Raw genomic sequence first — 14,818 nt, forward strand, 5'->3', positions numbered from 1 at the left:
GAATATGTTGGAGGACACAATCTGTTTGAAAATTAAGTTTTACGCAAGTACAGCTAAATGCCAGATTTGGTGTGTGATGAATGTTTACAATTCTTTATTTGGTAATTATACACATTTTGGGGTATTTCTACAAATGCAAAGAGAACTGCGATTGACCTGGTCTTTTAGGTCTGGGCACAAACTACATTTGTCTTCTGGCATGTAGAGGTGAACTTTAGGGATGCTCTGGCAGAATCTTTGATGGTCGAATTATCTGAAGAGCTGATAGTTGTCTTTCATGGGCACGCTGATAGCCACTATCAGGATAAACTAATAGGAAATGTGTGTTACACTCAATCGTGGACAGTTTCCATACCACGGGGTCCCTCCTCAATCATTCTTATCCCAGAGGAAGATCCAAACGAAACCCTTAATCTTTTCTTGGTAAACATGGTCAAAGTGCTCTGCCTGGCTCAAAGTCAAATAATTCTTCCAGTCACCTGAGACAACTTTGCGCAAGAAAAGGCTCTTGCACTGGTCAAAGTAATTTCCTAAAAGACCAAAGTTGGCCATTATGTTCTCCTTCATGTTTTTGAAGAGGGAATGTTTGGTCACCAAATCAATGGTTTCATCATCCAAATCCTGCCCTAGGAACTTACAAATCTTCACAACACCACCTCCTAAATTCTGCATGAGATCTTCACAGCAGAGCAACAGGAAGTTGCTTTGGCCATTTAATTCTATCCAACCCCTGGCATGATCAAACAAGGAGCCGGAAAGAAAATCGCCTTTCCGGAAGAGCTCAAGTAATTGCTCGAAGCTCTTTGGGTCTTTATGAAAGATGGTCATCTGAGCAAAGTAGTAGAGCGAGTCAAGGACATCGTTTGAGTTTCGTACTGTGTAAATAACCTCTGCTTTTGAGCGAAGCAGGGATCGGGGGAAGATGCTATTGGCCAAATGACTGGTCATGAATTGAGGTCTTTGGGAGCTGGTTTTTAGCCACTCTGCCTCGTCTGTGGTCTTGATCCAGGGAGAACGCTCCCAATTCGGGACAGTCTTGCTCCATGATGGGTCTTGCGTGAAACGGATTAGACTCAAGATTTCTGTTAACCAAGTTGAACCTGATTTTTGGGTATGTTACATTAAAGACCTCGTCATGCACTTGAAACTCATTTTCGGTAAAGTTGAGATCATTTACACTACTTGTCAAGCAATGAAACAGGATCCCTTTGTAGGTAAAGTAATCATAGCTATGGTACATCTCAGGGGATGAGTCTCTCTGCAGTGCCGGATATGTGTGAGCCCTTAGGACAATGGGAAACCGCTTATCGATTACACAATATCCACGGGACGTTAAGTGGATTCATGTCTACTCCGACATCAGTGACCCACTCTTACATTTTCTTGTAGACCAATTCTTGGTGGAACTTTTTTTGGTGCCTTTCACCACTTCAAGGTTGTCTTTGGAGAGTCACAAACAACCATAAATCCAGTCCTGCAGGACCAAGCCACTAATGACATTGAGGAGATGGATCAGATTCTCCTGTCGAGACAAGAGGTCCTTGTTAGATGAGAGCATTATTGGTAGACTCTGCCACAGTTACAGAAGGTGGTAGGCCAGAATTCCTGTTGGGCCACATCTACGCTATTAAGATCACATGAGATTGTTTCAATTTGTAAAGCACGTTCGCAATTGCTTCACAGAATTAGGGATCACATAAAGCATCTGTGTCCAGGGTTATTTAGGAGCAAAGCACCCAACAATCAATCATTTCCGAGTCCGCTTTATGAGGCATAAAGATGGCACTTCTTGTTCGGAAAGATTTCTCTTTTGGGCTTCTTTCCCTTCATATTCTATGGACCCCCAAACCTTTTGCGGTTTGTTTTTGAACTGTCCTCATAGTTTACAGTTAAGTGAAGCATTTAGCTTCACGTCACTGGCTTTTTGCACATTTATTATGGGGAAACTGACTAGTCCTTCAGACTTATGTTTCCCTTTTGTCTTTTTCCTTTTTACCTTCTGTGGTAACTTTTGAATATTATACACAGCATCTTACAATGGGATACTTTTGTGTCACCCTAGACTCTTACCTATGGGATTTTTGGTTACTTTTAAATGTGCCTAAAGACATGCTAGCAGCAACATATACCTTTTTACAATTTTTGTTATATTTGTAGTTGCCACAATCACGTTTGGCTACTAACAGTGGCTAGTGTACAGAGTCGGCCATGCCACGAGAATTTTTGCTTGTTCTTTTGCCATTTTGTTGTTTTGGCCTTTCATCCTGGCATGTCAGGGCAGGAAATCCCTAATATGGTCATGTATTTGCCCTAGAAATCTTCTGCTGTCACGGGTTAGTGCATTCCAGTTGTGTGTGGGCCCAGAAAGTGGGTTGGGACTCTGTGGTGCCAATCACAAACTAGTGCCAGTGAGTCTGGTGTGCATCCATGAAAGAAACCCACAGTGCTCCCTGACTGGACCACTGCTGGCTGAGTGAGTGGTGTAGACCATTGCTATTGGAGGGCTGCGTTTGATCACTCACCTGAATTTAGGATAAGAAGAGGAGTCCTGCAGCCAATAATTCTGTGTAGATGTGTAGCCGACTGAAGACCAGAGGACGACTTCTGAAAAGGCCTGGTGACCTTTCCCTGCAACTGTCCTGGTGAGGACCTGCTGGACTACCTGATCTCAGAAGGCCCACATCGGTGCTTTGTCCCTTGGACTGGTGGGACCAATCAGTCTCGATGTCTTCTCATGATCCTGCAGCCAGAACCTTTGGAATCGTCCCTGGACCACCCGGTGGAACGACTAGCTCTGAATTGTTCTATGCCAGAAGTGTTGCCGTTCTGCGCTTTCGTCTGGAACTTCGGTGGCCGCCAGCTCGTCCTACAAATCGCCTTCCTGCCAAGTTGCAGCTTCCCACTATCAAGGGATCCTGTCCTGGAAGTCAGCTGTTTGCGACTGAAGCGCCTCCTGCTGTCGTCCGTGTGCGGTAATGTTGCTGGAACTGCCCATCCCCCCTCTGGTTGAATGTCCTGAAGAGCCCTGCACCAGTGCCTGCTGCATTTATTCTTCAGAAAGGGTTGCACTCTGCTCCTGAACTCGACAGGAATCTTCCTTGCACCTGCAGCTGCTGGTTATCTTCTACTGGGATCCAACAGCGGGGAAAACTACCTTCAGCGACCCCCATTCCACCTGCCAAGTCACTTGGGAAAAGCAGAGTAGGGGCGGTGAGTAAACAATACTTACAGCTGCCCTCATTTTCCCAATTCTAAAAGAACTTTGATTTATTCCATTAATTCACTTTATAAACGTTTTGTTAAAAGGCGATAGTGATAGAAAAAGTATCTTACTAGAAATATCCTTGTGAAGTCTTTTGGAGCATTACCCATCACCACAAGAACTCTTCTTGCCTTTGACCCTCTTCTAAAGGACTTTTGGGCAGAAGGCCCCATTCAATTTAGCAGTTGGACTTATAAAGTCAAGGCTTCTATTCTTGTGCACTGGTTTTCTCATTGCATAACTACTTACTTTCCTTTCAGGTGTTCAGGTGAATTGTGTGCATTTCTATAACCAAAGGTGACTGTATATTTATTTTGTACTTAAGAGTGTTGTGTGATAAGTTAACATGCTGGATTCATTTTTTATAGTGTTCTTGGACCTATAATTAATATATTATTTTTGTACTACCTGTCTCAGTAGAATCATTGTGTATTTCACTGTGTGGACTCATTGTGGACCGCTGATCGATCTCACCTCTCCCGAGACTAATCCTTGACCACTCTTCACGCGTACTTTGATTGGGTTTGGCTAACCTCTCAGGGTTCCCCAGTTCACTATACCTAGGGCGGCCTTCTGATATCTGTCCACCAGAAATCCATTTGAACACTTCTTATTGTGTTCTGTGGCAAATAAAAATAGTTTTAGAAATGCAACACCCACTTGTCTGATAATCTGTTGTATTATGGGAGTTGAAAACTCGTACATAGGGGGCTGTTGGGGGGGCTCGAGTACTGAAAGCAATGGCTCAGTGCAAGGCAACCAGGAAGTTTTGGTCCTGAATATTTGAGAACCACCATTCCAACTTTTAAAGTTAGAACATTCACATTGTATTGGTTGTTAGCACAATCCCTGGTATGGATGGAAGGCCTTGAGAGCAAAGTAAATGGTTTAGAGCTCTAAGCCATGCAATTTCCACCTCTTCAAACTCAACCTTTGGAGAACCTGAAGGCTCCACGTGGTAGTTGCACAGCTGGTGGGACTGAGGTTCCATTGGACTATCAAATGCAGCTACATGCACCTCATGTGCAACCTGGCATAAGGAACAACATGAGGTGTGAAGATATTGTGGGAAGACGCTCAAAATGAAGAGGTGGTGCACTTGAAGTTTGCTGTTCCGAAGTTCAAATGGAGAGCTTGAATTCTGGGCTGTGGATTTAAAATTAATAGTTACTCACCGTAGTGACTAACGTACTTAGGCCATAGTCCCCTTTCCTCCATAATGCATGGGCGTCCCTCGATAGGGACGGGAGACAGAACCTTTTTCACCAGAAAAAAATATCTTCCCCATTAAATTTAGAGGCACACAAGGGTGCAGCCCTGGGAGCATGCACTCCACTGACTGCGCCCACCGGCGCCACCCCTCGGTCACCATTAACGCGTCGACAATATTTAACATTGCCTAATGACACCAGCATAATTAGGGGGGAGGGGGTGGTGGGACGTATGGAGGAAAGGGGATTATGGACTAAGAGTATGTCAGTCACTACGGTGAGTAACTATTAATTACTTTTACATCCTGTCCCTTTTCCTCCATACTGCATGGGCGATTACAACAATGTAACCCTAGGGGGGAGAGAAGACCCTCCTTAAGAAAACAGATTCCTTAGAACCGCCTGTCCGAAAGCTGCGTCTGACTTGGAGCTGACGTACAAACAGTGATGCTTACAGAAAGCCGAAGGGGTGGCCCAGGTGGCCGCCCTGCTGATGACCGACCACAGGACCTGCCGTTGGAATTCAATGGCCGTGGCTTTGGCCCTGACCACATGGGTGTGCATGTTAGCTGGAAGTGGCTTGTGCTGCCCCTCGTAGGCCTCCTTGATGGCCGAAACCATCCACGGTGCAATCAAGGCCTTGGATGCCTGATAACCGGAGCTCGACCCCCCGAGGGTGACAAACAGTGCATTCGACTTGCAAAGCCCTTGGTCCAGTCCAGATAGAATTTCAGAGCACGTCTAACATCAAGACAGTGCAAAACCCTCTGAGCCTTGTCCTTATGGTCGGCAAAAAACATAGGCAATACTATTTCCTCGTTTAGATGGAAAGTGGAGGGTACCTTAGGTAGGAACGCTGGGTGTGTCCTCAGGACTACCTTATACTTGTGAAAGGTAGTATAGGGCTCTGAAGCCACCAGAGCCTGACTCTCTCTGACTCTCCGAGGCAGAGGTGCAACCCGCTAACAGGGATGTTTTAATGGTGACCAGCCAGATGTCCGTGGATGCCATTGACTCGAACGGCTTGTGCGCCAAGGTGCCCAATACCACATTGAGGTCCCACACGGGATGTTTTTTTTGGATGGGTGCGTAGAGTCTGGAGAGGCCCGTCAAATGTCTCTTGACTATCGGGTTGGAAGAGGAGGAGAAGACCTTCTCCTCCGGATTTATGTACGCCCCTATAGCTGCCAAATATGTGCGGCATTTGTCCACCTGCACGCCTGAGTGAGCCAAGTGAGCAGAGAAGGTGAGTACATCATCCAACCTGCACTTTTCAGGGGAGCGCATGCTACATTTAAAGGGGACGTTTTTTTTCTGGTGAAAAAATTTCCGTCTCCCGTACCTAGCGAGGGACGCCCATGCAGTATGGAGGAAAGGGGACGGGACGTAAGAGTATGTGGTCTTGATTTGTGTCCCACATTTGACCCATGTACATTAGGGACTGATTAAAATCAGTGAGGACATGTTGAAGGTGAGTCATAAGCCAAAGAAAACACTACACTACACTAAACACTACACTATATGTTTTGTGCGGAGTACAAGACTCATTTGAGTCGAAGCATGAATGTGCCAAACATCTCGTATGGTTAAATGTGTATCCCATCTTGACGAGCGGTGCCAAAGCTTCCATCACCTTTGTGAACATGCAGGTTAATATGTAGCCCAAAGGCAGTACCTTGGATTGGTAATTTTCCTGACCATTGTTAACTGTAGAAGAACTAGTTACTCTTACCTTGTAACGTTCTTTCGATGGGATGTTCCTCCGACGTATTCCTTATCTTAGATATAAATCCTTCAGCTTTGCTGGCCTCGGAAAAATTTTTTTTTTTTTTTTTTCGCCAGAGGGCGCTGCGCGTCGATGATCGCCGAGTCGATGACCCTCGACGGCCTCCGTGCCGACGTCGACGTCATCCTGCCTATAAAGGCCGCGCGCAGCGTCCGTTGCTCAGTTCCGTTTTGTAGTCCCCAGTAATGTTTTTGGATTAGACTAATCACCTTGAAGGAGCATAGGCTGCAAACCCACAGGAAGTCATACTGCGGGGATGGATGGGAGGGTCGATAAGGAATACGTCGGAGGAACATCCCATCGAAAGAACGTTACAAGGTAAGAGTAACTAGTTCTTCGAAGGGATTGTGTCCTCCGACGTATTCCTTATCTTAGATAGACTCCCATAGCAGTGGTATTGTGACTGGAGGCGGGAGTAATAAAAGTTATGTTACCCTTCCAGAATGGACAGAGTGTAACACAGCCTTGCCGAATCTAGTTTCTTGACTAGAGGAGGAATCCAGGCTATAGAATTTGGTAAATGTATGTGCGGACGACCATGTGGCAGCCGCACATATATCTCGAATTGGCACCCCTCTTTGAAGGGCTGAGGATGTTGCGATACCCCTGGTAGAATGAGCCCTTAGATTTTGAGGAGGCTCCTTTCCTGCCAATTTGTAGCATTCCAGAATGGCTAAAATAATCCATCTGGAGATGGTTTGTTTTGTTATTGGAAGGCCCAACTTATGTCCTGCATAACCTACAAAGAGTTGGTCTGCTTGTCTGATCTTAGCCAATCTGCTGATATAGAAGCTCAAGGCTCGCTTAGGGTCCAGCCTGTGCAGTCTCTCTTCCTCCTTCCCCGGATGAGGAGGAGGGTAGAAAGAAGGTAATATAATCTTCTGAGTGATGTGAAACTCCGAGACTACCTTCGGGAGGAAGTTAGGCTTCACCTGAAGAACAACTTTGTCCTTGTAAAAGATTGTATGTGGAGGTTTACACGATAAGGCTTGCAACTCGCTAACCCTTCTAGCAGATGTCAATGCTATTAGCAAAACAGTTTTGAGGGTGAGAAGCTTCAATGAACAAGAGTGTAGTGGTTCAAAAGGGGCACCCTTTAGGAAGTTTAAAATTAGGTTTAAATCCCATAAGGGAACTTGAAAAGGTTTCGGGGGATAAACATTAGTTAATCCTTTTAGGTATTGTATTACCAATGGAATTTTGAAGTATGAAGGCTCCTCTGCAGTGCGCTTAAAGATTGATAGCGCTGCGAGATAGCCCTTAATTGTGCCAACCTGTAGGCCTGAATTAGCCAGGTAAAGTAAGAATGACAACACCATAGGTGTACCACAAGAAAAGGGTTCAATATTCTTTTCTCTGCACCAGCTGCAAAATTTGTTCCAACGGCAGCGGTATAGAGTTTTAGTTGCCGGCCTTCTGGCCGAAAGCAACACCTCCATAACATCATCCGGAAGGTCCCAATCCTTGTACCTCAACCTTTCAGACACCAAGCGTGAAGGTTGAGGGTCTTGATGGCTGGATGGAGAACCTGACCTTCCTTCTGCGAGAGAAGATCCTCTCTGTATGGCAGTCGAATTGGAGGGCAGATGGACATGTCTAGAAGGTCCGGGTACCACGTTCTCCTGGCCCAATCCGGGGCAATTAGGATCATGGTCTTCCGAAACCTTCTCAACCTCCTGATCATTTGAGGAATGACAGGGACCGGAGGGAACGCGTACAGAAGTGGGAACTCCCAGTCCACTACGAACGCATCTCCTAGAGCTCCTCTCGGGGGAAATTCCCTTGAACAAAATCTGTCGCACTTCCTGTTGATACTGGTGGCGAACAGATCCACTTGAGGGGTTCCCCAAAGGGCGAAGATCTCTTGAAGGACTTCCTGAGCTATCTCCCACTCGTGAGAGACTGTGCTCTGCCTGCTCAGAGCGTCCGCTGTCAAGTTCTTCTCTCCGGCTAGGTGAATTGCCGATAGAGAGATTCCTTCCTGAATTGCCCAAAACCAGAGCTGCATCGCCTCTCTGCACAGTGGTAGTGAGCCTACGCCTCCTCTTTTGTTGAGGTAGTGCATGGCCACTGTATTGTCCGTCATTATTAGGACGTTTCTTCCCCGTACAGACGGCAGAAAAGCCTTCAGCGCTAGTCTGATGGCTCTCAGCTCCAACAGGTTGATATGTAGTCTGGACTCCGATGGAGACCAACGACCGCTGATGGTCAAGTCGTTGGCGTGAGCTCCCCACCCCGTGAGTGAGGCATCCGTGACTACTGTTATCTCCGGCCATGGTTGCCAAAACATTTCTCCTTTCAGGATGTTCTCCCGACAGGCCCACCACTGAAGGTCTCGGGCTACTTTGACCGGGATCCGAAGGAGATCTGTCATCCTTCCTGAGAACTGTGACCACTGAGTTCTCAGTGCCCACTGGAGGGATCTCATTCTCAGGCGAGCCTCCGGCACGAGGAATATGCAGGATGCCATGAGGCCTAGCAACCTCAGAAAGTCGTAGGCTGGGAGATATTGGGCATTCTGAAATCTGATGACCATCTGCAGAATATCTCGAGCCCTCACCTCTGGTGGCAAGGCTTTTCCCAGGGAAGTGTCCAGGACTGCTCCAATGAATTGGAGTCTCTGTGATGGTATCATCTGTGACTTCTTTAAATTGAGGGAGAAGCCCAGCTTGTGAAGGAAGTGGCAAACATAATCTAGTTGTCTCTGAGCCTGTTCCGAAGATACAGCTCTGATCAACCAATCGTCTAGGTAAGGGTAGACATGAATCCCTTCCCTCCTTAGACTTGCAGCCACAACCGACATTAGCTTGGTAAAGACCCTCGGGGCGGAGGTTAGCCCAAATGGCAGAACTCGAAATTGATAATGAGAGCTGCCAATTGCGAACCTCAGGTATCTCCTGTGCCTGGGATGGATCGGCACATGGAAATAAGCGTCCTGGAGGTCTAGAGATACCAACCAGTCCTGAAGCTGGAGGGCCTGAAGGATCTGAGAGAGAGTCACCATCTTGAACTTGTCCTTTCGGAGGAATTTGTTCAATTCCCGTAAGTCTAAGATGGGTCTCAGTCCTCCGTCCTTCTTCGGTATTATGAAGTAGGGGGAGTACCAACCCTTGTTCCTTTCCGCTACAGGTACCAGTTCTATGGCACCTTTCTCTAGCAGGTCTAAAACCTCCTGCAAGAGGAGCGGATCTGGAAGCTTCAAAGGGTTGTTCCCCGGTGGATGACTCTGAGGGATATGTAGGAAGGGCAGGCAGTAACCTTGGGCTACTGTCTCCAGAGCCCAAGCATCTGACGTAATAGCCTGCCATTCCGTCAGATGGTGAGTTAACCTGCCCCCTACTGGTGTTCTGTGAGGGGAGACCTCAGAGTGGTTTTGAAGCGGCTGATGCAGTTGCCGAAGGTAAAGTGGCTCCTGCTCCTGCGGGTGCGGCTTTCTTTCCCCTACCCCGTCCACCACGGGTAAATCTTCCTTGGCCTCTTTGAGCCGGTCGTCCCCTGCCCCTTCCATATGAGGAATAGTAACGAAAGGACCGTCCTCTCCACGATGATCCCGAAGGACGAAAGGTATTCTGACGGATAGCAGCTCCCAATGACTTGGCTGCTGCCTTGGACGTTTGCAGTTTCTCCAAACTGTCATCCGCCTTCTTTCCAAAGAGGGTAGAACCGTCAAAGGGCATATTCAAAAGCCTGGTCTGCACGTCAGAGGCAAAACCAGACTTCCTCAACCACGCATGCCTGCGGATTGTGGTACTTGCCGCCATGGCCCTGCTGATACTGTCAGCAGAATCTAGGCCAGTTTGTAGGGTCTCGCACATCGCATCTTTACCATCCCTGATGATGTTTAAAAATGCGTCCCTTTCCTCTCCTTCTTGGAGGCAGTCAGCCGCTGATGAAGCGCACTCCCAAAGGGTGTGGCTGAACCTAGCGAGCGTACAGGTCGCGTTAATAGACTTTAACGCCATGCTACAGGCAGAAAAAACCTTCTTAGCCATGGCATCATATTTTTTGTCATCCCTATCCTGCGGAGCAGTGGGGTATGCAGATGTGCTGCCTGATGAGGTTGCAGCCTGTACAACCAAGCTCTCAGGAGTAGGGTGTTTTGACAAATATTCAGGGTCAGAACTAGCCACCCTGTATTTTGTTGACAGTTTTTTATTTACTGCCGGGATAATTTCTGGCGTTTCCCAGTTTGTCAAAATCCTTCTCTGTAGAGCAGAGTGAAATGGAACCACAGGATCCTCCTGTGGGCCCTTGTCCAGTATGTCAGTGAGATCATCCTGCTGAAAGGCAGGAGAAGGTGCAGACCAACCCATAAATTCTATGATTCTAGACATCAGAGCTCTATATGGAGTCTCCGCATGTTCTCCTGGGTCTGGTTTGATAAATTCTGCTTCAGGAGAAGTGTCCAAGCCACTAGCTTCCTGAAGTGCATCCTGAAGATTTTTTAATCTTCCTTCCTCAGAGGCGAAAGTCTCTGGCTCTGGTGATGTGGTCCTCTGTAAATCAATATCTTGGTCTGAATCCTCCCTTTCCTCAAAAATCGAGGTTAAAGGGGGATACATTGGTTTTTGGAATGGTATAAACCCCATTTCCAATGCAGAAGGAGCCATCATCACAGGCCTTGAAAACGTCGATGTCGTCGACACCGACGTGAAAGTACTCGAAGGCGCCGTGAAAAGCGTCGAGAAATGTGTACTAGGCCTCGAAGAACTCGAAAGGATCGGAGTCTTGCTCGAGAACGACGTCGACGTTCTCGGCGTCGAGTCGGAGGTCTTTTGTCTAACCGTTGGCTGTGGAGTAGCCGTGGTTCTTTCCTTCACCGGCGTCGATATCGGCGTCGACGTCGGCGTCGACTCGATCGACTGATGCGCCGATGAATCCTTCGACAACGGCGTCGATGGCGCCGACCTCTGTTTCGAAGGAGTTTTCGACGATGGCGTCGATGATGCTTTATCTCCCGATGGCTCGAGGCGCTTTCGGGTTGACTTTTCCGCCGGGTACTGCGACTCGCGGCGTTTAGATTTTTTGGGTTTTTTACCCGGGGTATCACCCTCAGCTGTCTTCGAGGGGGACGAGGCCGCTTTCTCGAAGACGCTTAGCATCTTTTTCCTGAATTCCTCCCACTCAGCTTGCGAGCTGCGTTTTGTGGGGCAATGAACTCTCTCAGGAGAACTCGACGAAGATGACGAAGGGGATCTCCTACGTCTCTTCTTCGAGTGTCTCGATGTCGACGAGTGGTGGGAGCCACTTCGTGATCTAGATCGAGAGTGTTTTTTATGGTGAGGAGACGAACGTCTCGACTCTACCGAAGAAGCTTTCGAGGAAGTTAAAGTTGACCTACCTCTCTCGAGCTTCCCCCTACGCTCCTTCAAGGCTTTCGCCGTCATGGAAAGGCATTCCTCACACTCCGAACTCTGGTGCGTGATTCCCAGACACCACAAACAGACCCTGTGAGGGTCCGTCAACGACATTTTCTTCCCGCAGTCTCGGCACTTTTTGAAACCGGACCGAGGGGTCGTCGGGTCGGAGGAGGATGCCATCGATATCGAGGTAAATAGTAGTTATTATATACGTTATCTTGACGAGAACTGAGCAACGGTGTTCCGAGGCACAACGAAGCGCGGAAAAACGGAACTGAGCAACGGACGCTGCGCGCGGCCTTTATAGGCAGGATGACGTCGACGTCGGCACGGAGGCCGTCGAGGGTCATCGACTCGGCGATCATCGACGCGCAGCGCCCTCTGGCGAAAAAAAAAAAAAAAAAATTTTTCCGAGGCCAGCAAAGCTGAAGGATTTATATCTAAGATAAGGAATACGTCGGAGGACACAATCCCTTCGAAAGGAGGATATTTAAAAATGTGCATTAAAACCTCCTGCAGTTATAGGGTGCATAGCTAACTACTCTAAATGAATGAGCCCTGAATCTGTGTGGGAGTGTCGATCGTAAACCTCTCCTTCAGAGGAAAGACATTTAAATAGGAAAGGTTGAAAACGGCTCTGTCTTTATCTGTAACAGCAATTCCCGTTCAACCCTATTAAACATGATAAGCAATTCCCTTTCATCCCTATTAAACATGATAAGGGGCAAGGGTAAAGTTCAAGGGGTAGGTACCCTGTACTATCAGAGGTTTTAGCCGATGACTTCCGAGATTTCTCAACACCGACTATAATTGCTTGAGCTGATGGGAGTTGCAAGGTAAAATATCTGTGCAGGTTGCCTACATCTTGTACAAATGTGCCTGCCCTGAAAAAGGAAACCATGTTAGAGAGGGTCATGCTGCAACACCATTGCTACCTTTGGCATTGTACGGCCAGCATATTGACACAGAACTGGTCTTCTTGCTATGCAGAGTGCAGTGGTTCTCTATTCTAAGCTGATCTATAGGCTCCAAAGGAACGTCTGGAGATACTCTGATGTATGCCTTCAGAGTGTGGTCGGTTCGCTAGACAAATTACTGTAAAGGCTAGTGTTAAAATATGGGGGCTATTCCTCGGGTATGCTCCTGCTTTTAGGTCTTGGAAGAACCTTAGTACAACTGCTGGTTATTAGGATTATGGATCAGCCGGACACAGTGAATTATAAACACACATTTATTTCTTCTTCCGTTACAGCAGCCCCAGACCTCTGCAGCCAAGTCTTAACTGACTTCCATTCCAAACATAAAAATCTCAAAAGAATCCAAGTGACATGGCTTGTGCTCCATTGTGGAATGCAACCAGGTTCACAATGCTACATCATGTGACCAGATATGTAATAACTATATACACTTCACATGGCTATGTACAGTTCCTACTCAATATGCATATATGGGATACATTACTCACCGTAAAAGTAATGGCTAAAGTCTTTTTACTCCCTCCATGAATGCCTTAATGACAGGTACTTTCCACCAGGACACCTTGCTTTAAGAAGGGGTGTTTGCGGATAGAGCCGCTACGTAAACCTTGGAGTTAAATACTAGCCTGGAGTAAGTGGCGCATGTAATGAAGAATGTGTGATGGAGTACATTTGATTGGGTTTACATTTTTTGACTAACACCACATTACAAATCTTTTCCATTTGTTAAAATAACAGTGTCTGGTGTTTGGTTTTAGTACCTCCTTGAGCATTTCCATGCTCCTTTGAGGTAGTTTTAAATGGCCAAATTCTATGACTTCAGGAGCTTAGCTACCAAATCCATAGACTGAGGGTGTGGGTGGAACGTTGTCCTTCTGTGCTGTGTGAGCATGTTGGAGGGGCATGGGAGTTTCATTGGATCACATATATTGCCAGTTTGCGCAGATGTGTAAACCAAGGTTGTCTCGCCCACAGAGGGCTAAGATTAGTTTCACTTGTTCCATGTGTATCTTGTTCACTAACCTGCTCAGTAGCGGTGTAGGGGGAAAAGCGTAGGCAAGTTTTCCCTGACCACTTCATCCACAGGGCGTTCCCCTTGGAACGGTGTTGGGGAAACCTGGATGCAAAGTCTGGGCATTGCATTTTTTCGCTTGTGGCGAACAAGTCTAAATGGGGGTAACCCCATAGGGAGAAGATATTTATTTAAGATGTTTCTGTCGAGCTGCCACTGGTGATCTTCGGGTAGAGGATCTCTGTTTAATAAGTCTGCCAGAGAATTGAGTTCCCTGGAACATGTTGCAACTTTAGGAACATGCCACGCTTGAGTGCCCACTTCCACATTTTTTGTGCTAGCCTGGACAGACTTGGAGAGTGTGTGCCGGTATAGGACGATTTTACCGTAAACAAATGGTCGCAATGACCAAAAGTTCTAAAAATGCTAGCACCAAAGGTCCGAACACCAAAAGTTCGAACCTTTGGTGGTATCATTGTAAAAAAAAAAAACGGGGCTATGGGGGTGTCCTCCGCATCGCCCTGCTCACTACACTTCATTGCCACCCCCGCAGCCTTCCATTAAAAAAAACAAAAAAAAAAAAAAGCAAAAGGACACTGGTACCGGTTCACGATCATGGAAGTGAAAGGGAACTGGCGCTGTAGGAACCCAGCGTGAAGATGAAAGTAAGTGGGGTTTGTTTGGGGTGGGGGTGGGGTGTGCTGAGGGTGTGGGTGGAGGGGTGTTATGGGTGTGTTGTGTGTGTGTGGGTGTGAGTATTTGTGTGTTCGCATGAGAAAGGTGCAAACTTTTGGTAGTTCGTACCTTTCTCATGCGAATGTTTCACCCACAGTAGTTTCACCCGCGGGCAAATCACTTCGATTCTGTGTGCCCCCCTGCTTGTTCATGTAAAACATGACAGTGGTGCTGTCCGTGAGGACTTGTACTGTCTGATCGGACAAGTGCACTTGGAAAGCTTGCAGGGGTTTGAGCACTGCTAGCAGCCCCAACAGGTTTATGTGGTTTTTGGGCTGCAGTCCGAGTCCACAGGCCATACGCTGAGTGGTGAAGGTAATGGGCTCCTCACCTGGTGAAAGATGCATCTGTTGCGACAATTGACTGCACTATAGAGTTGTGAAAAGTTTTTCCCTTCAATAGATTGTCCTTTGTCCACCAGCATAGAGCTTGAACTAGGGTTAGCGAAACAACCACTAGATCGTCCCACTGACCA

The 14,818-nt window shown here is 47.2% G+C and overlaps 1 pseudogene; it reads right to left on the reverse strand.

The window, feature by feature from the left end:
• Nucleotides 1-369: 369 nt before the first annotated feature.
• LOC138568843 (sulfotransferase 2A1-like) lies at nt 370-1,682 on the reverse strand (annotated as a pseudogene).
• Between the last annotated feature and the right edge of the window lie 13,136 nt (nt 1,683-14,818).

Source organism: Ambystoma mexicanum, chromosome 2q (assembly GCF_040938575.1).
Source record: "Ambystoma mexicanum isolate Mex_15411 chromosome 2q, UKY_AmexF1_1, whole genome shotgun sequence".
Taxonomy (NCBI): domain Eukaryota; kingdom Metazoa; phylum Chordata; class Amphibia; order Caudata; family Ambystomatidae; genus Ambystoma; species Ambystoma mexicanum.